Source organism: Cupressus sempervirens, chromosome 7 (genome assembly GCF_028749045.1).
Source record: "Cupressus sempervirens isolate cs-2001-9-10 chromosome 7, ASM2874904v1, whole genome shotgun sequence".
Lineage (NCBI taxonomy): Eukaryota > Viridiplantae > Streptophyta > Pinopsida > Cupressales > Cupressaceae > Cupressus > Cupressus sempervirens.
Window position 1 is genome coordinate 267,285,444 of NC_143124.1, and position 27,402 is coordinate 267,312,845.

The window sequence follows — 27,402 nt, forward strand, 5'->3', positions numbered from 1 at the left end:
GGTGTTATGCACGGGCGATGGCTAGGACCCCCAATGGAACTATGATGCTATTGATGGTTGGGAGGAACTGCGCTCTTATTTGGTTGAATGTAATGTTTCCTTTCTGTACTTTTTCCCTTCTCTATTTGGTAGATAGTTAGATTGTAGTGTTCTATCTTTTAGTTACTCTATTTTGTTTGAGTGCTCTCACCTCAGAATGTGGATCCAGTACTCCCCAGTGTGGAGCTTTTTCTGTGTTTGGCCTTTTTCGAGGTTCTTGTAGTGTTTTTGTTCTCTATGGGCGACATTTGTTCAGCATTGTGTGACACTGTTAAAGTATCGCATGCCCATAAAAAGAATGTCGTATGATACTATAAAGTATCACACACATTACTAGAGAAGTATCATACGACACTGGAAGAGTGTCACACGGCTTCATGAGAAATGTCGTACGATACTTTTCAAGTATTGCATGCCTTCTTGAGAAGTGTCACACCCACTAAGGGAGAAGTGTCTCCCTCCCTTAGTAAAAAGAGTCATACGCCCTTTGGTTAAAACCTGCACATACAACCAATAGGCACTTTTTGTAGTGTTAGATCATTTTGAGAGTTGATCTGGATACCCTTTTGGGCGTTCTTCAAGCCTGTGTTGTTGCATTTTGAATTCAGGAGATTTCTTTTGAAATTCAATTTTTGGGTTTCTATTGTAGTCCTTCAGGGTTTAAAATATATTTTTTAAGTATAAGTTGATGTATATACCTTATACTTAAGATATATTTTAATATATGTGACGATTCATTTGAGATGGGTTTTAGACCTCTCGGAGATAAGTTATGGATTCTAGAAAATTTTAGGGCTTTAGAAATTCAGACTTAGCCAATTTTCAGGGCTTCAAGATTTTAGGCTTAGCCAAATTTTAGGTTTTTGCATTTTACCTCAGCTTGGTGTTTTGTTGATAAGTGGTTGTTTCTTGTGCCCTCATCATGTGAATTTTCATTGTTGGCTTTGTTTTTGTGTGTATATTTGGTAGTGGCGTTTGGAGATTCATTGGTTGCAGGGATTGTGATGAAGTCTTCCGTTGCAATCGTTCTGATCCCTATATGATATTGTCATGTGCATTCATACTTGTAAAAAAAAAAAAAAAAATTCTTGGCTTGTATTTCATCATTGTTTCCAAGGATCTCCGGATGGGGCATTACATCTATGCATGCATGGATAGATGCATGGATGTATGTATGCGTGCATACCGACAAGATCTATACATGTATACATGTATGTATGCATGCATGCATGCATGCATAGGTGCATGCATGGATGTATGCAAATACATGCATGCATACATACAAGATATATACATGTATACATGTATGTATGTATGCATGCATCCATGCCTACATACATGCATGCATTTATGCATGCTTGGATAGATACATGTATGTATGGATGGATGCGTGCATACATGTATACATACATAGATACATGTATGTATGGATGCATGCATATGCATGGAGTCATACATACATATGCTTACATACAAGATATATACATGTATACATGTATGTATGTATGCATGCATCCATGCATACATACATGCATGCATGTATATATGCTTGGATAGACACATGTATATATGGATGCATGCATGGATAGATATATGTATGTATGGATGGATGCATGCATACATGTATACATAGATATATATATATGTATGTATGCATGCATCCATATCTATGCATATGCAATGGATGCATATATATGTGTGTATGGATGCATGCATCCATACATACATATATCTATGTATACATTGCATACACACATAGATATATCTATGCATGCATGCATGTATATATAGATATATATATGTATGGATGCATGCATGCATACATATATATTTATGCATCTATATACATACATACATTTATGGAAGTATGCATCCATGCATGCATAGATGCATGCGTGTATGTATGCATCCATACACAGATATGTATGCATGCATATATATACATCCATACCAACATGTATACATGTATGTATGCATGTATACATAGATGCATGCATGGATGTATGCATCCATGGATGCATGGATGCATAAATGCATGTATGCACGCATACATGCATATGCATACATACAAGATATATATATGTATGTATGCATCCATACACATATATGTATGAATGCATATATATACATCCATACATACATGTATATATGTATGTATGCATGTATACATAGATTCATGGAAGGATGGATTCATCCATGCATGAATAGATGCATGCATGTATGTATGCATGCATACATACATATGGATACATACAAGATATATACATGTATACATGTATGTACGTATGTATGTATGCATCCATACATACATATATCTATGTATACATGCATACATGCATAGATATATCTATGTATGAAATATGTATTTATACATGTATGAATGCATCCATCCATACATACATGTATCTATGTATAGATACATATTGCATATGCATGCATGCATCTATGTATACATACATGTATCTATGTATGTATATATGCATGCATGCATGCATGCATACATCCATACATACATGTATTTATGTATGTATGCATGTATACATAGATGCATGGATGTATGTATGCATCCATGCATGCATGTACGGATGGATGCATCCGTACATCAATGTATCCATGTATGTACATGCATGCATAAAAATATATGTATATATGTATATGTATATGTATGTATGCATGCATCATATATATGTAAATATATGTATGCATGCATGCATCCGTTCATGCATGCATACATACATACACATACATACATACATACATGTATGTATGTATGTATGTATTGATACACACACATGCATGCATGAATGCATCATACATATGTATATGTATGTATGCATACATGTATGTATCGATGTGTATATATGTACACATACATACATACATGTATGCATGTATGTATGTATGTATTGACACACACACACATGCATGCATGCATAGATGCATAGATACATGGATGCATCTATGTATACATGCATACATCCATAGATACATGATGTAGGAGCATCCACAGGTATAAGGGCAATCCTATGTCATCCAAAAAAAATGTACTTAGACTTAATTTTTGTTTCATGTGTTTTCATTTTTGGATACCCATTTGGGTCAAATAAAAGTTCCAACTCTCAGAGTTCCACTATCAGTGTTCTAGGATAGAGTATTTGGACACCTTGGGATACATGTAAATCTCATAAAAAATAGGAGTATGTAATAAGGCCATCATTTTGGGTAAACTAGAAGGTGTAAATTGGCCAGATGAATGTAATTGTAATTTAGAGCATTCCAAAGAAAGAATCAGGTCAAAAAGCCCCATGATTTGAAAGTTATTACAGTTTTTCAGGTTGTTGAGACCTCCTAAGAATGCTTCAAAGCCAAGTTAGGTGCATTAAATGACTCCAAAAAGGGCCAAAAAATGGGGGCCAAGTGAAGCTGGTCCATAGGGTTATAGAGCACTTTGAGAGCTTTTCGAAAATTTAAATGGTTCATCAATCAGATCTACGGTTCAAAAGTTATGCCTCTCAGAAGTTCGATTACCATTTTTGGATTCTTCTAGATTTGTGTCAACTTCTAACGTAGCTTATAGAGCCTTCTATTTGGTCGGTGGATGCCTACTAGCACTTTCTAGAATGTATTCCTAGTCCTTAACCCTCCGGGGTCGATTTAAGGAGATTTCTGGCATTGTAAAAGGTAGTTTAGAGTGGAGTTTGAGAGGAGGTACTGAAAGGAGAAATTATCTCCAGGTTTATGTTATTGTAAGCCCTTAGGGCATGTTTTGAAGTTTATTTTCTCTGTACTATATGTACTAGCTTATTTTCCTAGTTAATACAAATTTTTTTTCTTTTGTTGTGTCCATTCTGTGCTTGGGTCGTGTCCCCATCAAGTGGTATTAGAGCCTATTTTTTTGAGTGTGTAGACAAAGCACCGACTATGAGGTAGTTTGCACTAAGACTGTGTGGTTGTGGCTTTGAGTTAGAAGATGCCTCCATGAAGAGAGCATGGCAGAAGGGCCAAAGCTATTAATACTAAGGAGGTTAGAGCCCTCCAAAGGAAGGTATAGGAATTGCAAGAGGAGCTTCATAGAGGAGCCAATGTTGCCGTAGGTGATGACAATGAGGATGACAATGAAGAGGAAGAAATGGGACTAGAAGGGGAATTTGACAGGGAAGTTTTGAATCAAGCAGAGGAAAGGCTTTTTAGGGCCATTACTAAGTTTGGGAAAAGACCTACAATTAAAGTGGGTGTATTTTAAGGAAATCTAAAACCAGCTGAGTTGATTGATTGGATTAATGAACTGGAAGAATACTTTGAGTATGAGGATATTAGGGACCCAAATAGGGTTAATTTTGCAAAGGCCAAACTGAAAGGCCATGCCAAAATCTTGTAGCAAGAGGTTCAATTGGAAAGAAAAAGAAGAGGAAAGGAGAAGATCACAAGGTGGGATCGCATGGTGGACAAATTGAAGAAGCAATTCATTCCTGTGGACTACGAGCTTGATTTGTTTAAGAAGATGCATGGGTTAAAGCAAGCAGGAAGATCAGTCCAAGAATATACAAAGGAGTTTTATCGACTTTTGATTAGATTAGGGCATGCAAAAGAAAATAAGGAGAAGGTTGCTCGTTATATAGTGGGTTGCGACCTAGCATCAAGGAGGAATTAAGTCTGGTAAGAATGACCAGTGTTCAAGAGGCATACCAGTTTTCCCTATGAGTGGAAGAGAAGCTAAATAAAAGGTTTGAAGGAAGACAAACAAGGTGCGGTCAAGGAGGAAGGGGTAGTGGTAGGTCATCTGGAGGCCAAAATGAAATCCAAAAGAAAAAAAAGAAAATCAATGACAAGGAAGGACAGACAGGAGAGCTTAGAGCCAAGCTAGGGTTGCTCATGTGGATGAGGATGCAAAATCATCACATTCAGATGATGCAAAAAGAGGAGAGACATTAGTGAATGAAAGGGTCCTACTAAGTGGTGAGATTGAACTAGGACAACGGAAGAGTTTATTCCGTACTAGATGCAAGTGTGAGGATAAATGTTGTGACATGAACATTGATGGTGGTAGCATAGATAACTTGGTATCAGAGGAGATGGTTTCTAAGCTAAAGCTCAAGAGGGAGAGACATCCCTAGCCCTATCGGATTGCTTGGGTGAAAGATGACCATAAGGTCCTAGTAAGTGAACAATGTTTAGTAAAATTAAAAATTGGGAGATACCATGATGAAGTTCTCTATAATGTTATTTCGATGGATGTTTGATATCTATTGTTGGGTAGACCATGGCAGTTTGATAGACATGCAGTACATGATGGACATGCAAACATATACTCTCTGATAAAGGATGGAGTTTGCCACAAATTGAAGCCCATGAAAAAAGAAGGTGAAAAGGTATGTAGCAGTGCTAGGATTTTTCTTGTTGATGGAAGAAAGTTTTAGATGGCATGAAACATTAGCATATGTGCTATTCTTTGATTCCTAGAAAAGATAAAGAAGGTAGTATTGAAATGCCACTTGAAGTTTTAGATTTACTAGGTGAATTTGGAGATATTATCTCTGCTAATGTTCCAGAAGGGTTGCCACCAATAAGGAAAATTAGTTATTAGATAGATCTGATTCCAAGAGCTAGATTGCCTAATAAGACCGCTCATAGGATGACTCCTACTGAAACAGAGGAGCTAAATAGATAGTTTCAAAAGCTATTGAGCAAGGGCTTGATTTGAGAGAGCCTAAGTCCATGTGTAGTACCTGTAATACTCGCACCAAAGAAGGATGGAGAGTGGAGGATGTGTACAGATTCTTGAGCTATTAATAGGATAACCATCAAATACCAGTTTCCTTTGCCAAGGATGGATGATCTTATGGACTACTTGAGTGGAGTTCAGTACTTTACAAAGATAGATCTCAAGAGTGGCTATCAATCAAATATGGATACAAGAAGGAGATGAGTGGAAAATAGCCTTCAAGACCAAGGAGGGTCTTTATGAGTGGTTAGTCATGCCCTTTGGATTGATGAACGCCCCAAGCACCTTCATGCGGCTCATGAATGAGGTACTTAAGAAATTCTTGAGAAAATTTGTTATTTTTTATTTGGATGATATTTTAATTTTTAGAAAGAATTTGGAAGAAAATTTATTGCATATTCATAGTGTCCTTGAAAGGCTAAGGGAAGAGAAACTGTAATTAATTTGAAGAAGTGTATCTTTGCAAAAAGGGAGTTAGTCTATTTGGAGTTTGTTATATCACCTGAAGGTCTCAAAATGGATCCAGAGAAGGTAAAAGCCATCTTGGAATGGCCTACTCCAAGGTCTGCTACTGAGGTAAGATCATTTCATGGTCTGGTTAGTTTTTACAGGAAGTTTATTAAGAATTTTAGTGGCATATGTGCACCCCTAACTGATACAATGAGAGGGGATAGAAAACAGTTCAAATGGATGGTAGTAGCTGCGAGAAGTTTTGAATTATTGAAGAAGAAGGTGATAGAACAACCTGTTTTGGCATTTCCAAATTTTAGAAAAGTGTTCCAGGTGGATTGTGATGCTAGTGGCAGCGCTATTGGGGCTGTATTAAGCCAAGAAGGTAAGCCTATTGCATATTTAGTGAAAAATTGAATGATGCAAAAAAAAAGTATTATGTTTATGATAAAGAGTTTTATGCAATAGTTCAAGCCTTAAAGAAATGGAGGCATTATTTATTGCCAAAGGAATTTGTTTTGTATACTGATCTCTAGGCAATACAGTAACTAAATAGCCAAGGTAAATTGAATCAGAGGCATATGAAGTGGGTAGAGTTCTTGCAGAGCTTTACATTTGTGTTGAAACGTAGAAGCGAAAAATCTAAAAAGGTTGCAGATGCACTAAGAAGGAGACAGTTGTTGCTTATAGTAATGTAGGTTGAAGTAGTTGGGTTTGATGAACTCAAGAATCTGTACCCTGATGATCCTGATTTTGCTAAAGCATGGAAAGCTTGTAAAGAGCTTATTGCTATAGATAGAACTAACTGGTTAGACTATTTGATTCAGGATGGTATGTTATTCAAGGGCAGCCAATTGTGCATTCCAAGGAGTTCCATGAGGGAAAATCTGATTAAAGAGAAACATAGTGGAGGGATGGCAGGACATTTTGGTCAAGATAATAACATTGCCATTCTTAGAGAACATTATTTTTGGCCTCAGATTTCACAAGATGTAAAGAAGTTTGTACAAAGTTGTAATGTTTGTAAAGGTTCCAAGGGATTTAGCCACAATACTGGACTATATTAGCCATTTCCTATTCTATCAAAGCCATTGGATGACATAAGTATGGATTTTATTCTTGGATTGTCAAGGACACAAAGGGGTAATGACTCAATATTTGTGGTGGTTGATAGGTTCTCCAAAATGGCACATTTCATTCCATGCCACAAAACTCATGATGTTGTCCATATTGAAGACTTGTTTTTTAGAGAGGTGGTAAGACTACATGGTCTTCGAAGGAGTATAGTTTCTGACAGAGATACTAAATTTGTAGGGTATTTCTGGAGAACATTGTGGAAAAAGTTGAGAACAGACTTAAAATTCAGTTCCACACATCACCCATAGACTGTCGGCCAAATAGAAGTGGTAAACAAAAGTCTCTGCAATTTGCTGAGACATTTAGTTGGGGATAAGCCCAAGCTGTGGGATTTGATTCTACCACAAGCCAAGTTTTCTTACAATAACTCTGTAAATAGGAATACTGGTAGATTACCATTCCAAATTGTATATGGAAGTAGCCCAAGGACTGTGCAAGAATTGACAAAGATAGAGCAAGGGGAGAGGACAAGTGTTGAAGCTAAAGAATTTGCTGAACATATTAAGCATCTACATGAGGAGGTTCAATCACACATTACCAAGATGAATCAAGAGTATAAAGCTAGGGCTGATCAAAGGAGAAGACATAAAGAATTCCAAGTAGGGGATCTAGTCATGGTACACTTATGAAAAGAAAGACTTCCAACTAGAACTTACAACAAGCTAAAAATGAAGAAATTTGGTCCCTACAAAATTTTGAAGAAACATGACTCAGGAACTGCATATGAGGTGAATTTGCCAGATGATATTCACATTTCTCTTATTTTCAACATTGTAGACTTAACAGAGTATCATGATGATGGTGCAGATGAGGAACTGATGTTAGAGCCATGTCCAATTCTTGCTTCTAAGAAGGAGGAGATAGAAGACATTCTAGATCATCATGTGGGTAGGAGTACCAAAAATAGGCAGTATGAAGATTATTTGGTCAAGTGGAAAGGACAGTCGATAGAGGACTCAATTTGGATTTCAGTAGCTAAGGTTTCCCATTTGAGATTTCCTCTACCATTCATAAAGTGACAGGGTCACTTTTCAATCTACCCTGGGTGTCCAATGCAGGAGCATCCAAAGGTATAAGGGCAATCTTGTGTCACCCAAAAAAAAATGTACTTAGACTTAGTTTTTGTTTCATGTGTTTTCATTTCTAGATTCCCATTTGGGTCAAATAAAGGTTCCAACTCTCACAGTTCCACTATTAGTGTTCTAGGATAGAGTATTTGAACACCTTGGGATACATGTAAATGTTGAAAAAATAAGATTATGTAATTGAGCCATCATTTTGGTGAACTTGGAGGTTTAAATTGGCCAAATGAATGTAATTGCAATTTAGAGTATTCCAGAAAAAGAATCAGGTCAAAAGGCCCCACGGTTTGAAAGTTATCGCAGTTTTTTGATTTTTGGAGACCTCCTAACAATGCTTCAAAGTCAGGTTAGGGGCATTAAATGACTTCAAAAAGGGCAAAAAAGTGGGAAACAAGAAAAGCTAGTCCATAGGGATATAAAGTGCTTCAAGAGCTTTGTAAAAATGTAAACAGTTCGTCAATCGAAGCTATGGTTCAAAAGTTATGCCTCTTGAAAGTTCGGTTACCATTTTTGGATTCTTCTAGATTTGGACCAACTTCTAACGTAGGTTTTGGAGCCTTCTACTTGGTTGGTGGATGCCTGCTAGCACTTTCTAGAATATATTCCTAGTCCTTAACCCTCTGAGGTCTATTTAAGGACATTTCTGGAATTATAAAAGACAATTTGGAGTGGAGTTTGAGAGGATGTACTAAAAAGAGAAATTATCTCCAGATTTATGCTATTGTAAGCTCATAGGGCATGTTTTGAAGTTTATTTTCTCTATACTAGATGTATTAGATTATTTACAAAGTTAATAAAATTTTCCTTTCCTGTTGTGTCCATTCTGTGTTTGGGTGGTGTCCCCATCAACCAAGGGTCATGAACTCACTCCACCGGCCTCAATCCAAAAGTATGGATTCTACACAAATCCAAATGTCCATGAAACAAAGAGAAGGTCCAAAAGAAACCATAATAGGTATAAAATAACTCATCTAAACACAATGTCAGGAGTATGGATGCAACACAAATCTCAAGGCAACATAAAAGTGCAAAAGTGGTCTGACTGATATCCAAATGGATCATCAAGTTCCATCACCCACATTGTGCCAAGAAAACTCAAGAAAACAGGGCAGCAAGCGAAACAAGGTAAAAAACTCAAATTTTTGAAAAATTGCAAAATTAAAACCCATTTGGCCTTTGGGCACAAAAATCCAAAAGTCCAAAAATAAAAAGAATTAGACACTGTATGCAAAACTAGCCAATATAATAGCGTAAAATCCCAAACCCTCATCCTGAAAAAAGGGAAATGTTCATACCTACCCAACCAGGTAGAACAAACATAAAGAAATGGAGGGGAACACTAGTTCTCAGCCTCCACACAAATGGCTACCAAAAATAGAAGTAGAAATAGAGCAAAAATAATAAAACGGAAAAGCCCTACCTCACAGCCAAAAGGGCAAAATGGAAATCTGAACCATAAAATAAATAGCCCGCAGGAGTAGCTGAAAATTGTGGCAATCCAAGGTTTCCCCGAGCTGGATCCAATGAGCCCAACCTCATGATGATCCCATGCCCATAGCTCCCACAAAAAACAAAATAGTAAATCCTCATGAAGAGGATTTTGGGTTTTACTCTGCAACTCTCTAATTCAAAAGTGAGAAGTGAGGAATTAAATTCCTCTTTGGATATTTATTCACTTTTCGAGTGAATAATTAATTAGGGCAAATAACCAGCCAACCTTGTTAAAATTTGAATCGACCCAAACAAAAATAAGCGATTCCTATAAATAGGAATTCATCTATGGTAAAGCTGCCAGACATTAAAATAAATCAATTAAAAATCTTGAAAACCCAAAAACACAGAAATCACCTTAATGACTTTCATGACAATGCGAAACTCTAAATGCATAGACATGCTCACTGGTCTAATCACATAATGCAAATGAGTTTGAATTTAATAACCACTGAAAGATTTAATTTAAACATTTAATAAAGGATACATCAACCATATAAGAGTGATATTGAGAAAATATGAAAGGTTGAATCACTAACTACATGTGCCACTGCCAAGGATATAAATCTTGCACACTAAACAACACGATCAAGTGCAATTGCATATAATAACATAGTCAAAGCAATAAATACATTAAATCACATAATTTAACAATTTATTTAATTATATTAAAATAATCTATTTGCATCACTCACATTCACATAAAGCATAACAACACAGGAATGAAGTAAATAACCATAGCATTAAATCCATCACATAATATAATCAGAGGTATGTCCAAATACTAGATAACCAGGATATCATAATAAAACAAACTGTCATCTCAAAATGGAATCATCATGCAATATGATTAACTGAACAACATAGTAGTTAAGCATTTAATAATCATTTTTTATAGAATCAACAAAAAGAAACTTAAAATGTAAAAGCAAACATAGTCATAAATATGACTAACCACTACTACAGGAACCTAGTCCAATGTAGTGTGGTAAAAAGAACACAGTCTAATCTCTGCACACATCTCAAGATAATCATAGAACAACCTCATAATATCACATCAATCCTAGTAACCACTAGCACAAACCTTAGTGAACCTTAAATCACATCATAATCTCATAGATCAGCAGAAGGATAAACAAAGAAACTGAAATAGAAACATAAATCCAAACACCTTGACGGTGTAGTCCACTCAATGTCACAATTATGATCCATCACAACAAAAGATCAACAAGGTTGCATCCATCAAGATGACTTATAGAAGTCAAATGGGAGAGGCACTACAATGTATACATACATATATATATCTATGTATGTATGCATGCATGCATAGATATATCTATGTATGCATGCATGCATAGATATATCTATGTATGCATGCAATGTATACATAGATATATGTATGTATGGATGCGTGCATGCATCCATCCTCCATGCATAAATATATCTATGCATACATTGCATATGCATAGATATGCATGCATGCATACATACATATATCTATGTATACATGCATGCATGCATAGATATATCTATGTATGTATGCAATGTGTATACATAGATATATGTATGTATGGATGCATGACTGCATATATGTATGGATGCAAGCATGCATGCATCCATACATACATGTATCTATGTATGTATACATGTATGCATACATCCATCCATACATACATGTATCTATCCATGCATGCATGTATGCATGCATTTGTCCATGCATGGATGCATGCATGAATAGATATATCTATGTATATATGCAATGTATACATAGATATATGTATGTATGGATGCATGACTTCATATATGCATGGATGCAAGCATGCATGCATCCATACATACATGATTTATGAATACATACATGTATCTATGTATGTATACATGTATGCATGCATCCATCCATACATACATGTATCTATCCATGCATGCATGTATATATGTATCCATGCATATGCATGCATCCGTACATACATGTATCTATGTATGACATAGATACATGCATTGATGTATGCATCTGTGCATGCATGAAAATGCATTGATGCATAAATATCTGCATGCATCTATGTATATATGCATGTATGCATGGATGCATGCATGGATGTAGATGCATGCATCCAACCATGCATGCATCTATGTATGTATGGATAGAGGCATGGATGTATGTACGATGTATGTATGCATGCATGCATCCATATGCATACATGCATGCATCCATATGCATACATGCATATGCATACATGCATATGCATACATAAAAGATATATACATGTATACATGTATGTATGCACATACATGCATCCATGCATGGATAGATGTATGCATACATACAAGATATATACATGTATATATGTATGTGTGCATCCATGTATGTGCATGCATGCATCCATGCATACATGCATGCATAGGCATGGATGCATACATACATGCATGCATCTATGTATGCATGCATCTATCCATGCATGCATAGATGCATGCATAAATATATCTATGTATGTATGCAATGTATACATAGATATATGTATGTATGGATGCATGCATGCATGCATACATACATATATATGTCTAGGTATACATGCATGCATAGATATATCTATGTATGTATGCAATGTATACATTGATATATGTATGTATAGATGCATGACTGCATATATGTATGGATGCAAGCATGCATGCATCCATACATACATGTATCTATGTATACATACATGTATCTATGTATACATACATTTATACATGCATCCATCCATACTTACATGTATCTATCCATGCATGCATACATGCATGCATGTATGTATGCATGAACGGATACATACATACATACATACATGTAGTATGGATGCATGGATGTATGTATGATGTATGTATGCATGCATACATACAAGATATATACATATATACATGTATGTATGTACGCATGCATGGATGTATGCACATACATGCATCCATGGATAGATGCATGCGTACATACAAGATATACATAGATGCATGCATCTATGTATGCATCCATGTATATGCATACATATATGCATGGATGCATGCATGCACATACATGGATGCAAACATACATATATACATGTATACATGTATATATCTTGTATGTATGCATGGATACAGATGCATGCATACATGCATATGCATCCATACAAGATATATACATATATGTATGTATGTATGAATCCATGCATACATACATGCATGCATGGATAGATACATGTATGTATGCATGGATGCATGCATCTATGCATCGATACATAGATACATGTATTCATTTATGCATGGATGGATGCATGCATTTTTACAAGATATATACATGTATGTATGTATGTATGCATCCATGCATGCATGTATGCATCCATGCATACATACATGTATGGATGGATGGATGCATGCATACATGTATACATACATAGATACATGTATGTATGTATACATAGATACATAGATATATACATGCATAGATACATGCATACATGTATACATACATATATACATGTATGTATAAATGTATGGATACAATGTATACATAGATATATGCATGCATGCATCCATACATACATATATCTATGTATACATTGCATACATACATAGATATATCTATGCATGCATGCATGTATACATGCATAGCTATCTATGTATGCAATGTATACATTGATATATGTATGTATGGATGCATGCATGCATGCATCCATATATCTATGTATACATTGCATACATACATATATATATCTATGTATGCATGCATGTATACATAGATATATGTATGTACGGCTTTGTGAGAAATGTCGTGCGATATTTTTCTTGTATCGCATGCCTTCTTGAGAAGTGTCGCATGCACTAAGGGAGAAGTGTCACTTTCCTTTAGTAAAAAGTGTCACACGCCCTTTGGTTAAAACATGCGCGTGCCAACAACGAGCACTTTTTTTAGTGTTGTAATCATTTTGAGAGTTGATCTGGATACCCTTTTGGGCGTTCTTCAAGCCTATGTTGTTGCGTTTTGAATTCAGGAGGTTTCTTTTGTAATTTAGATTTTAGTTTTTTGTTATAGTCCTTCGGATTTTAAAATATATCGTTTAAGTATAAGTTGAACTTAAGATATATTTTAATATATGCGACGATTCATTTGAGATAGGTTTCAGACCTCTCAGATATAAGTTATGGATTCTAGGAAATTTCAGGGCTTCAAAAATCCAAACTTAGCCAATTTTTAGGGCTTTAGGATTTCAGGCTTAGAGACGATCTTTGTCCTAGTGCGACCGTTGTTGGATGTTTTCACTTGGTACTTCGAGATTCAGAGTATGCTTTCTTGTGATTTATGCTTTCATTGGGATGCTTGTATATCATGTTTAGATGATATTATTTTATTTTACGCATTCCCTTATTATGATGTTTAGCATATGATTAGATGCTGTGAATTGTTGTATTAGCATATCTGTTGCTTATTGTTGTTTACCATGTCATAGGTGATGTTATTTACTATAGGATTATCTTATGCTTTTCTACTAGCATGTTAGATTTTCTTATGCTTATACTGTTGCATGTTCTTAGTAGTGACATCCCTATTACGACAGTACCGACGATCTGGTCAGTGGCTTGGGATGTTATGCGAGGGGGATGGCTAGGATGCATGATGGTCTTATGATGCTATTGATGGTTTGGAGGAACCATGTACTTAGTTTGGTTGTTTTTTTCCTGAGATTTATTTCTGTACATTGCAATGTTACTTTTGTTCTCTGTGATGTTTATATTCAGTGTGTTCTTTGCTACTGTAGTTTAGATAGTTTGGTGTTCTTCATTCTGTGTTGTTCTTGCACTCGAGTGTTCATTCCTCGAGCCTTGGTGGATCCGGTACTCCCTGGTGTGGAGGTTCTTTGCTCTATTTTTGGTCCTTTTTGCTTTTGGGAGTGTTTTTGTGTTTCTATGGGTGACATTTGTTCAGCATTGTGCGACATAAAAATGTATCGCACGCCCATACAAACTATGTCGTACGACACTGTAAAGTGTTGCATGCCTTCTTGAGAAATGTCGCACGAGACTGTGAAGTGTCACATGCCTTCTTGAGAAATGTTGTACTACATTGGAAGAGTGTCACACGCCTTAAGGAGAAGTGTCGCCCTCTCTTAGGACAACAGGCACTTTTCATCGTGATCCAAACTTCTAAGAGTTGTTTTGGATACCCTTTTGGGCATTCTTCGATCCTATGTTGTTGCATTTTGATTTCTATTAGTTTCTCTTGAAATCCAATTTTTGTGTTTCTATTTTGGTCTCTTCGGGGTTTAAATATATTGTTTAAGTATAAGTTGATGTATATATTTTAATTTTTTATACTTAAGATATATTGTAATATATGTGACGAATCTTTTGAGATAGGTTTCAAACCTCTCGGGGATAAGTTATGGATTCTAGGAAATTTCACGTCTTAAGAAATCCAGACTTAGCCAATTTTTAGGGCTTCAGGATTTTAGGCTTAGCCAAATTTTCACGTTTTTGCATTTTACCCCAGCTTGGTGTTTTTCTGATGAGTGGTTGTTTCTTGTGCCCTCATCATGTGCGTTGTCATTGTTGGCTTTTGTTCATGTGTGTCGGTAATGGCATTTAGAGATCTATTAGTTGTCGAGAGTGTGGTGAAGTCTTTCGTTGCGATCGTTGTGATCCCTGTATGATGTTTTCATTTGCATTCATACTATTAAAAAAAAAATTCTTGGCTTTTATTTCATCCTTGGTTCGAAGGATCTCCGAATGGGGCATAACATCTGGTATCAGAGCCCATGTTCAAACATTGGGATCTCTGTGTTTATGTTGTCCATGTAGTTGTTGCTGCATTGGTTGAGTGCGAGTGTCTTGGTGAGAACTCGTGATCTTTGTTGCTTTGGTATCTACTTGTGATGGACATGCCTATCTAGTAGATGCAACTAGATCTATGTGAGGAGAAGGAAGTGAGTCTTCCTGATTTTGTGAGTGGAATTGTTGTGCCTTGTTTGGTCGGTTGCTTGTCTGACCCTTTTTGGATGGAACCACTAATTGGTGTCCATGTGTCGGCTTTGAGTGCCTCTTTTTGTTTCTCCTTATGGAGTAGGTACATTGTTTCCCTATTTTCTCCTTATTATAAGTAAATGAATGAATCTTAATTGTGTTTCCTTATTTTTTTTATTATAAGAATAAAATGGTTCCTTTCTTTGAAAATGAGTGTTTATTGTGAATCATTGCAAAGAGTAGGTTTGCATTATATCCTTGGCTTAATGATTTAAGTCCCCAATCTAATTACTTCTTAAGCTTATGGAAATTTGTATTAGATAGATGACTATCTAAATGTTGCATTGCATGGAAATTATTGTTGTCTACATATGCATGAGGTTACTGATGGTACACTACTTGAGGTGCGTGAGTGTGTTCTCTAACATTGCTAGGAGGATGTATTCCTTAGCATTGTGTGGTGATTTATCCCTCTTGTGTGATTGTAATCAATCAAAACCTATAATGTGATTTGTTTGATGCCTTAAATTTATTTTGTTGGAGGTACTTTCCTCATATTGTTGGGCTAGCATTGGTTTTCAGTATTTTCCTCTCTTGGAGTAATTATCAAATTTTATCTATCGCTCTATTTGTGACAGTTGTCACATTTGACCTATTATTGAAGTGAGCTCTTTTTAGTATTTACTATTGGAATTGGAAATTCCTCCATTTGGGCTTTTTGATTATGTTTCATGATGACTATTCTAGATGTGTTTTATTGCTACCCAATTGTGTGTTGTGACTCTATCATGTTCATCTCGAACCTCTGGTAGTACGTTCAAGGGATAATTTCATGGAAAACATGCTAGTATGTCTTTATTCAATTTAAAGTTATTATTATAATTAAATGGTTTAAAAGATGAGTAAATGTAGTGAATTCTTAAAGAAATTGAAAGGTATGTACTTGTTTTATGGTGACTCTTGGACCCTTACTTGAAATCTCTCAATTCATTATGCATTCGTGCTTATCTTATTTTTAAATAATGAAATTATGAAAGAAGAGCAATGATGGTTTCAATGTGTGAATTACCTTTCATTCCATGTCATATGTTGTTTGGGCATGTGTGTTCTTGAGTGCTTTTAGATGTTTGTCTATCGCTTGTCTTGGTGGCCAGGATTGTTGTTTTTGCCTTTGTGGTTTTGTTTTGAGTGGTGACTCAATCGTAGGTCTTAGGTCTCTCTTAGCTTCTTCTTGTTGTAGTCCTTGTTGATATCTTTTCGATACTTTTCAAATGGATTCAATCTGAGTCTGGACACGAAGCTATGGCTTTTGGAGTTGTTGATCGTTGTTTCGAGTACCTTTTCGAGTAGAGGCCAATTCAATCATGACATATCATATTTATGGCCATTGGAGAAGATTAACTCTTCATGTTATTCATAATGGAAGAGTTATCTTGTTTTCATAATATACTAGGTACCTATTGGGGTTTGTGCTTGGGTTTTTTGTGTTCCTTATTGCACCGAACAACCCTTGTGAGGTGTAGTGTGGTTTGTGTGCATTCCTTGCTCAGGGTTGAGGTTGCCTTGTCTTTTGGGAGTGACTCAGTTCTTTAATGAGTCTAGATTCTCTTTCTTGGATGTTGTCTTGGGTGCACCTCTATATCCTTTTCTCTCTTGTGAGAATAGGCTAGTGTGGTTATGCCACTAGCTCAGTTATTGTTTTTAGGTGAGTATGTTGATGGTTGGTGAAGTTGTGAATTTCCTAATGCATCATGGACTGGTTAGTGTAGAGGTTGAGAGGGAGACTCCCTCTTAGTCCTAATACTCTATAGTATCCTTCTCCCTAAGCTTATATCTTCAAGTGGATTATCTGAGTCAAGTTTTCTCATTAACTATTTACTTGAGGCTAGAGATTGAGTTTAGAGATCGATTGGGTGTAGTTTTCCTAGCATGGTGCTAGAGGGACATGGTATTGTTGGACACATGTTACCATCTCATGATTTGGTATGCATACATTCATGATTGTGTCCACTGACAAAAGTCTTTGGAACCTTGCAAAAAAGGCGATATCTTGTTTGGTGGGGTTGTGTTACCCTAGTTCCCAGTGTTAGTTAAGCTTTTGTACCTTGGAGAGGTTTCGTGCTCCTACGCTTGGTGGTGATTAGTCTTTTGGAGTGTGCCCTTTTGTTGTTAAAATTTCATCCTCTTTTTTCTAAGGGTGAATTTAGGTGGATTCCAAAATGATCATGTGTGACATGATAGTATTCTTGGGAATTTTGGGACAGTTATTCCCCATGATTCCAACTCTTGTTGGAAGTGTGTCTTGTTTTGACCTTTTTTGCGGTCACTTGGTAGGTGCATGTTTTGTTGGGTACTTGTTGACGAGGTAGAGAGGGTTGTTCCTTACCTTGTATTGTTGATTTTATGGCTAGATGGTTTTTCTTAGCCCATAGAAGGCTCCTTATTGGAGGACCTTGTGTCTGTGTGACACCCATTCTCTTGTGGTTAACCTATTTGGGGGTTAACGTGATGGTTTGAGAATGTTGGAGTGATTTGGGTTTGACTTGTAGAGAGTTGTTGAGTCATTCCTATTGCTCACTTTTGATTTTGGTTCTTGTGTGTTTTGGTTTCTTTTCTTGGAATGCAGGCTTCCAGGAGTAAGCCTAGTCTTTGGGGGGGGATGATGTAGTGCCTCTCCCATTTGAATTTTGTAAGTCATCCTGATGGACGCAACCTTGATGATCTTTTGTTGTGATGGGATGCTGATTTTGACCCTAAGTGGTCTACACCGTTGAGGTGTTTGGATTTATGTTTATGTATCAGTTGCTTTGTTTATGCTTTTGACTAATCTTTGAGATTATGTTCTGATTTTTGGTTCATTGAGGTTTGTGCCAATGGTTACCAGGATCGATGTGGTATCATGAGGTTGTTCCATGATTACCCTGAGATGTGTGCAGAGATTGCACTGTGTACTTTTTACCATTCTACATTGGACTAGGTTCCTGTAGTAGTGGTTAGTCATGTTTATGACTATGGTTGTTTTTGTGTTTTAAATGTGTAAGTAATTAAATGGATTGTTCATGTGAGAATATTTGTTTATGTGCTGCGGACATTTACCTTGTTATATTTCTGATTGGAGAGATATTTGTTACTCATGTTATGTTCACATTTGAGAGGACATGAGGTTCAGATATTATACCTGGTTTTCAGTGTCATAGATGTTATACTACTATGTTGTTCAGTTAATCATTTTGCATGATGATGCCATTTTGAGATGACAGTGTGTTTTATGTTGATAGTTGGTTACTTAGTATTTGGACATACCTCTAATTATGTTGCTATTTACTTCATTCCTACGTTGTTATGCTTTATGCGAACATGAGTGATGTAAATTGATTATTTTAATATAATTAAATAAATGATTAAAATTAGGTGATTTAATACATTTATTGCTTCGGCTATGTTATTATATGCAATTGCACTTGATCATGTTGTTGAGTGTGCAGGATTTATATCCATGGCAGTGGCACATGGTGTTAGTGATTCAGCCATTCATACTTTACCAATATCATCCTTATATGGTCAATTTATCATTTATTAAAGTGTTTAAATTAAACTTTTTGGTGATTATTAAATCTAAACTCATTTGCATTATCTGATTAGACCAGTAAGTGTGTCTATGCATCTAGAGGTTTGCATTATCGCGAAAGTTGTTAAAGTGATTTCTATGTTTTTGGGCTTCTGAGCTTTTTAATTGATTTATTTTAATTTTTGGTAGCTTTTCCATAGATGAATTCCTATTTATAGGAATAGCCTGTTTTCGTTTGGGTCAATTCGGGGTTTAACTAGGTTGGCTAGTTTTTTCCCTAATCAATAATTCACTCGAAAAGTGAATAAATATCCAAAGAGGAATTTAATTCCTCACTTCTCACTTTTTAATTGGAAAGTTGGAGAGTAAAACCCAAAATCCTCTTCATGAGGATTTATTGTTTTGTTCGTTGTGGGAGCTACAGGCATGGGATCATCGTGAGGTTGGCATCGTTGGATCTAGCTAGAGGAAACCTTGGATTGCCGCAATTTTCAACAACTTCTACTAGATATTCATTTAATGGTTCAGATTCCCATTTTGCCTTTTTGGCTGTGAGATAGGGCTTTCCTATTTTATTGTTTCTACTTCGTTTTTGCTTCTATTTCTGGTAGCCGTTTGTTTAGAGGCTGAGAACTAGTGTTCCCCTCCATTTCTGTATGTTAGTTCTATGCGGTTGGGTGGGTATGAACATTTCCCTATTTTTTGGGATGGGGGTTTTTGATTTTGCACTGTTATGCTGGCCATTTTTGCATACGGTGTCTGATTCCATTTATTTTTGGATTTTGTGGTTTTTGAACCCAAAGGCCAAATGGGTTTTTAATTTTGAAGTTTTTTCAAAATTTGGGATTTTTACCTCATTTTGCATGCCGCCCTATTTTCTTGAGTTTTCCTGGCACAATGTGGGTCGTGGACTTGGATGATTTGTTTGGATATCAGTCATACCACTTTCACACTTTTATGTTGCATTGGGATGCATGTTGCATTCGTACTCCCGACATTGTGTTTGGTTGAGTGATTTTATACCTATTGTTATTGTTTCTTTTAGACCTTTGCTTTTTTTTCGTGAATGCTAAGATTCGTGTAGAATCCATACTCTCGGATTGAGGCCGGTTGAGTGAGTTCATGATGTTTGGTCTTCTTAGATCATTGGGATTTGTGTAGAATCCATACTCTCGGATTGTGGCCAATTGAGTGATTTTATGATGTATGGTTTTATTGGCTTTGGGATTCATGTAGAATCCATCCTTCTCATGTTGCTTTCAGTTGGGTGTTTTCTTTGCATTATGTTCTCATTCCTATCCTTGTGTTATGATCTTTGTGATGGTGGTGCACCACACACGCGTACGTGTGCATACATTTGTTGCGTCACTTGCAAGGCCCAATCTTTTGAGGATTTGCCAAAACTTATGATCATTGGGGTTGGGATGGGAGTATCCATGCAAACAAGCACTTGTTGTAGGATGAGGATGGGTAGGGTAGGGTAGCATCTGGAGGGGGCTTCTATCTCGTAGCTCAGTGTTCATGGTGTTGGAGGTTGATGGAGGATAAGAAGTTTTAAGCAAGTGATAACTAAATAAAATGCTTGATTGTTAATAAAACTTAAGATAAATAAAATGTGTGAGCACCCGATTAAGTTCGAGGACACAATGTGTGAGCACCCATTTAAGTTTGAGGAAAAACAATCTGAGCTTGGGCTTTTTGATGCCAAGTGACTCTGCAGGATGTCAGCCCCTACATAGTAGCCTATTTAGTGTCTAACCAGGACCTTTACTCCTTTCATTATCTTAGATTCTTGGTTCAACCATCATACTATCTAGCATGAGTGTTAGCCTTGGATGTTGTGCTTTATGTGTGTTTGTGGTTGGATCATTATCTCCATCAGCATGGTGGGTGTGGACCTATGGGTTCCATGTGGTTGGGAGGTGTAGCTACCTTCACCACTGCTAGGGATTGATGTACAAAGATGATCTTTGTCCTAGTGCAATCGTTGCTGGATGTTTTCACTCGGTACTTCAAGATTCAGAGTATCCTTTCTTGTGATTTATGCTTTCATTGGGATGCTTGTATATCATGTTTAGATGATGTTATTTTATTTGACGCATTCCCTTATTATGATGTTTAGCATATGATTAGATGCTGTGAATTGTTGTATTAGTATATCTGTTGCTTATTGTTGTTTAGCATGTGATAGGTGATGTTATCTACTGTAGGATTATCTTATGCTTTTCTACTAGCATGTTAGATTTCCTTATGCTTATATTGTTGCATGTTTTTAGTAGTGACATCCCTATTACGACATTACAAATGATCTAGTCAGTGGCTTGGGATGTTACGCACAAGGGATGGCTAGGACCCACGATGGTCTTATGATGCTATTGACAGTTGGGAGGAACTACATACTTAGTTTGGTTGTTTTGTTCCTGAGATGTATTTCTGTACATTGCAATGTTGCTTTTGTTCTTTGTGATGTTTATATTCAGTCTATTATTTGCTTTTGTAGTTTAGATGGTTTGGTGTTCTTCATTCTATGTTGTTCTTGCACTCGAGTGTTCATTCCTCGAGCCTTGGTGGATCTGATACTCCCTAGTGTGGAGGTTCTTTGCTCTATTTTTGGTCCTTTTTGCTTCTGGGAGTGTTTTTCATGTTTCTATGGGCAAAATTTGTTTAGCATCGTGCGCCATAAAAATGTATCACATGCCCATACAAACTATGTCATATGATACTGTAAAGTGTCGCACGCCTTCTTGAGAAATGTCATAAAACATTGAAAAAGTATCACATGCGTTCCTGAGAAATGTCACACAAGACTATGAAGTGTCGCACACCTTCTTGAGAAATGTCGTACGATACTGGAAGAGTGTCAAACGCCTTAGGGAGAAGTGTCACCCTCTCTTAGTAAGAAGTGTAGCACAATTTTTTGTAAAAACTTGCGCAGGTAGACAACAGGCACTTTTCATCATGATCCGAACTTTTTGAGAGTTGTTTTGGATACCCTTTTGGGCATTCTTCGACGCTATGTTGTTGTATTTTGAATTATGTCAGTTTCTCTTGAAATCCAATTTTTGTGTTTCTATTTTGGTCTCTTGGGGGTTAAAATATATCGTAAGTATAAGTTGACATCTATATTTTAATTTCTTATACTTAAGATATATGTTAATATATGTGACGAATCTTTTGAGATAGGTTTAAGACCTCTCGGAGATAAGTTATGGATTCTAGGAAATTTCAGGGCTTCAGAAATCCAGACTTAGCCAATTTTCAAGGCTTTAGGATTTCAGGCTTAGCCAAATTTTTAGGTTTTTGCATTTTACCCTAGCTTGGTGTTTTGTTGATGAGTGGTTATTTCTTGTGCCGTCATCATGTGCATTGTCGTTGTTGTCTTTTGTTCATGTGTGTTAGTTAGTAGTGGCGTTCGAAGATCTATTGGTTGCTAGGAGTGTTGTGAAGTCTTCCATTATGATTGTTGTGATCCTTGTATGATGTTCTCATGTGCATTCATACTTGTAAAAAAAAAAATTCCTGTCTTGTATTTCATCCTTGTTTCCAAGGATCTCTGGGCAGGGCACTACATCTAGTATTAGAGCCCATGTTCAAACATTGGCATCTTTGTCTTTATGTTGCCCATGTAGTTGTTGCTGCGTTGGGTGAGTGCGAGTGTCTTGGTGAGAACTCATGATCTTTGTTGCTTTGGTATCTACTTGTGATGGACATGCCTGTCTAGTAGATGCAACTATATCTATGTGAGGAGAAGGAAGTGAATCTTCCTAATTTTGTGAGCAAAATCGTTGTGCCTTGTTTGGTTGGTTGCTTGTGTGACCCTTTTTGGATGGAACCACCGATTAGTGTCCATGTGTTGGCTTTGAGTGCCTCTTTTTGTTTCTCCTTATGGAGTAGGTGCATTGTTTCCCTATTTTCTCCTTATTGTAAGTAAATGAATGAATCTTAATTGTGATTCCTTATTTTGTTGGTTATAAGAATAAAATGGTTCCTTTCTTTGAAAATGAATGTTTATTGTGAATCATTGCAAAGAGTAGGTTTGCATTATATCCTTGGGTTAATGACTTAGGTCCCCAATATGATTACTTCATAAGCTTATGGAAATTTGTATTACATAGATGAATATCTAAATGTTGCATTGCATGGAAATTATTGTTGTCTGCATATGCATGAGGTTACTAATGGTATACTACTTGAGGTGCGTGAGTGTGTTCTCTAACATTGCTAGGAGGATGTATTCCTTAGCATTGTGTGGTGATTTATCCCTCTTGTGTGACTATACTCAATCATCACCTACAATGTGATTTTTTTGATGCCTTATTTTATTTGGCTGGAGGTACTTTCCTCACATTGTTGGGCTAGCATTGGTTTTCAGTATTTTCCACTCTTGGAGTAGTTATCAAATTTTATCTATCACTCTGTTTGTGACAGTTGTTACATTTGACTTATTGTTGAAGTGAGCTCTTTTTAATATTTACTATAGGAATTGGCAATTCCCCCATTTGGGCTTTTTGATTATGTTTCATGATGACTATTCTAGATGTTTTTTATTGCTGCCAAGTTGTGTGTTGTGACACTATCATGTTCATCTCGAACCTCTTGTAGTACATTTAAGGGATAATATCATGGAGAACATGCTAGTATGTCTTTATTTGATTTAAATATGTTATCATAATTAAATGGTTTAAAAGATGAGTAAACGTAGTGTATTCTTAAAGAAATTGAAAGGTATGTACTTGTTTTATGGTGACTCTTGAACCCTTGCTTGAAATCTTTCGATTCATTGTGCATTAGTCCTTATATTATGTTTAATTAATGAAATTATGAAAGAAGAGTAATGATGGTTTCAATGTGTGAATTACCTTTCATTCCATGTCATATTTTATTTCGACATGTGTGTTCTTATGTGGTTTTGGACGTTTGTTCATCGCTTGTCTTGGTGGCCAAGACTGTTGTTTTTGCATTTCTGGTTTTGTTTTGATTGGTGACTCAATCGTAGGTCTTAGGTCTCTCTTAGCTTCTTCTTGTTGTAGTCCTTGACGATATCTTTTCGATTCTTTTCAAATGGATTCAATTTGAGTCTGGACGTGAAGCTATGGCTTTTGGAGTTGTTGATAATTGTTTCGAGTACCTTTTCGAGTAGAGGCCAATTCAATCATGACATATCATATTTATGGCCATTGGAGAAGTTTAACTCTTCATTTTATTCATAATGGAAGAGTTATCTTGTCTTCATAATCTACTAGGTACCTATTGGGGTTTGTGCTTGGGTTTTTTGTGTTTCCTATTGCACTGAACAGCCCTTGTGAGGTGTAGTGTGGTTTGTGAGTGTTCCTTGCTCAGGGTTGAGGTTGCCTTGTCTTTTGGGAGTGACTCACTTCTTTGATGAGTCTAGATTCTCCTTCTTGGACATTGTCTTGGGCGCACCTTTGTATCCTTTTCTCTCTTGTGAGAATAGGCTAGTGTGGTTATTCCACTAGCTCAGTTAGTGTTTTCAAGTGAGTATGTTGATGGTTGGTGAAATTGTTGGTTTCCTAACGCATCATGGACTGGTTAGTGTATAGGTTGAGAGAGAGACTCCCTCTAAGTCCTAATACTCTGTATCATCCTTCTCCCTAAGCTTATATCTTCAGGTGGATTGTCTCAGTCAAGTGTTCTCATTAACTGTTGACTTGAGGCTAGAGATTGAGTTTAGCAGTAGATTGGGTGTAGTTTTCCTAGCATGGTGCTAGAGGGACATGGTATTGTTGGACACATGTTACCATCTCATGAGTTGGTATGCATACATTCATTATTGTGTCCACTGACGAAAGTATTTGTAACCTTATGGAAAGGTGATATCTTTTCTGGTGGGGTTGTGTTACCCTAGTTCCCAGTGTTAGTTGAGCTTTTGTACCTTGGAGAGCTGTCGTGCTCCTACGCTTGGTGGTGTGTAGTCTTTTGGAGTGTGTCCTTTTGTTGGTAAACTTTCATCCTCTTTGTTCTAAGGGTGAGTTTAGGTTGATTCCAGAATGATCATGTGTGACATGATAGTATTCTTGGGACTTTTGGGATGGTTATTCCCCATGATTCCAACTCTTGTTGGAAGTGTGTCTTGTTTTGACCTTTTTTGTGGTCACTTGGTAGGTGCATGTTTTGTTGGGTACCTGTTGACGAGGTAGAGAGGGTTGTTCCTTACCTTGTATAGTTGATTTTATGGCTAGATGGTTTTTCTTAGCCCATAGAAGGCTCCTTATTGGAGGACCTTGTGTCTGTGTGACACCCATTCTCTTGTGGTTAACCTATTTGGGGGTTAACGTGATGGTTTGAGAATGTTGGAGTGATTTGGGTTTGACTTGTAGAGAGTTGTTGAGTCATTCCTATTGCTCACTTTTGATTTTGGTTCTTGTGTTTTTTGGTTTCTTTTCTTGGATTGCAGGCTTCCAAGAGTAAGCCTAGTCTTTGGGAGGGATGATGTAGTTCCTCTCCCATTTGACTTTTGTAAGTCGTCCTGATGGATGCAACCTTGATGATCTTTTGTTGTGATCGGATCGTGATTGTGACTTTGAGTGGTCTACACCGTTCAGGTGTTTGGATTTATGTTTATGTATCAGTTGCTTTGTTTATGCTTTTGACTGATCTTTGAGAATATGATGTAATTATTGGTTCACTGATGTTTGTGCTAGTGATTACTAGGATTGATGTGGTATCATAAGGTTGTTCCATGATTACCCTGAGATGTGTGCAGAGATTGTACTATGTACTTTTTACCATGCTACATTGGACTAGGTTCCTATAGTAGTGGTTAGTCATGTTTATGACTATGGTTGTTTTTGTGTTTTAAATGCGTAAGTAATTACATGGATTGTTCATGTGAGATTATTTTTTTATGTGTTGTGGACATTTACCTTGTTATATTTCTGATTAGACAGATATTTGTTACTCATGTTATGTTCACATTTGAGAGGACATGAGGGTCAAATATTATACCTAGTTTTCAGTATCATAGATGTTATACTACTATGCTATTTAGTTAATCATTTTGCATGATGATGCCATTTTGAGATGATAGTGTGTTTTATGTTGATATCTGTTTACTTGGTATTTGGACATATCTCTGATTATGTTGTGTGATGGATTTAATGCTATGGTTATTTACTTCATTCTTGCATTCTTATGCTTTATGAGAACATGAGTGATGTAAATAGATTATTTTAATATAATTAAATAAATGGTTAAAATTAGGTGATTTAATGCATTTATTTCTTTGGCTATGTTATTATATGCAATTGCACTTGATCATGTTGTTGAGTGTGCAGAATTTATATCCCTGGCAGTGGCACATGGAGTTAGTGATTCAACCATTTATATTTTACCAATGTCATCCTTATATGGTCTATGTACCATTTATTAAAGTGTTTAAATTAAACCTTTCGATGATTATTAAATCCAAACTCATTTGCATTATGTGATTAGACTAGTAAGCGTGTCTATGCATTTAGAGGTTCGCATTCTTGTGAAAGTTGTAAAGGTGATTTCTGTGTTTTTGGGTTTCTGTGCTTTTAAATTGATTTATTTTAATTTCAGGCAGCTTTGCCATAGATGAATTCCTATTTATAGGAATAGCCTATTTTCATTTGGGTGAATTTGGGGTTTAACTAGGTTGGCTGGTTATTTGCCCTAATCAATTATTCACTCAAAATGTGAATAAATATCTAAAGAGGAATTTAATTCCTCACTTCTCACTTTTGAATTGGAAAGTTGGAGAGTAAAACCCAAAATCCTCTTCATGAGGATTTATTTTTTTGTTCATTATGGGAGCTACGGGCATGGGATCGTCGCGAGGTTGGGCTCGTTGGATCTAGCTTGAAGAAACTTTGGATTGCTGCAATTTTCAGCTACTTTTGCAAGATATATATTTTATGGTTCAAATTCCCATTTTGTCGTTTTGGCTGTGAGGTAGGGCTTTC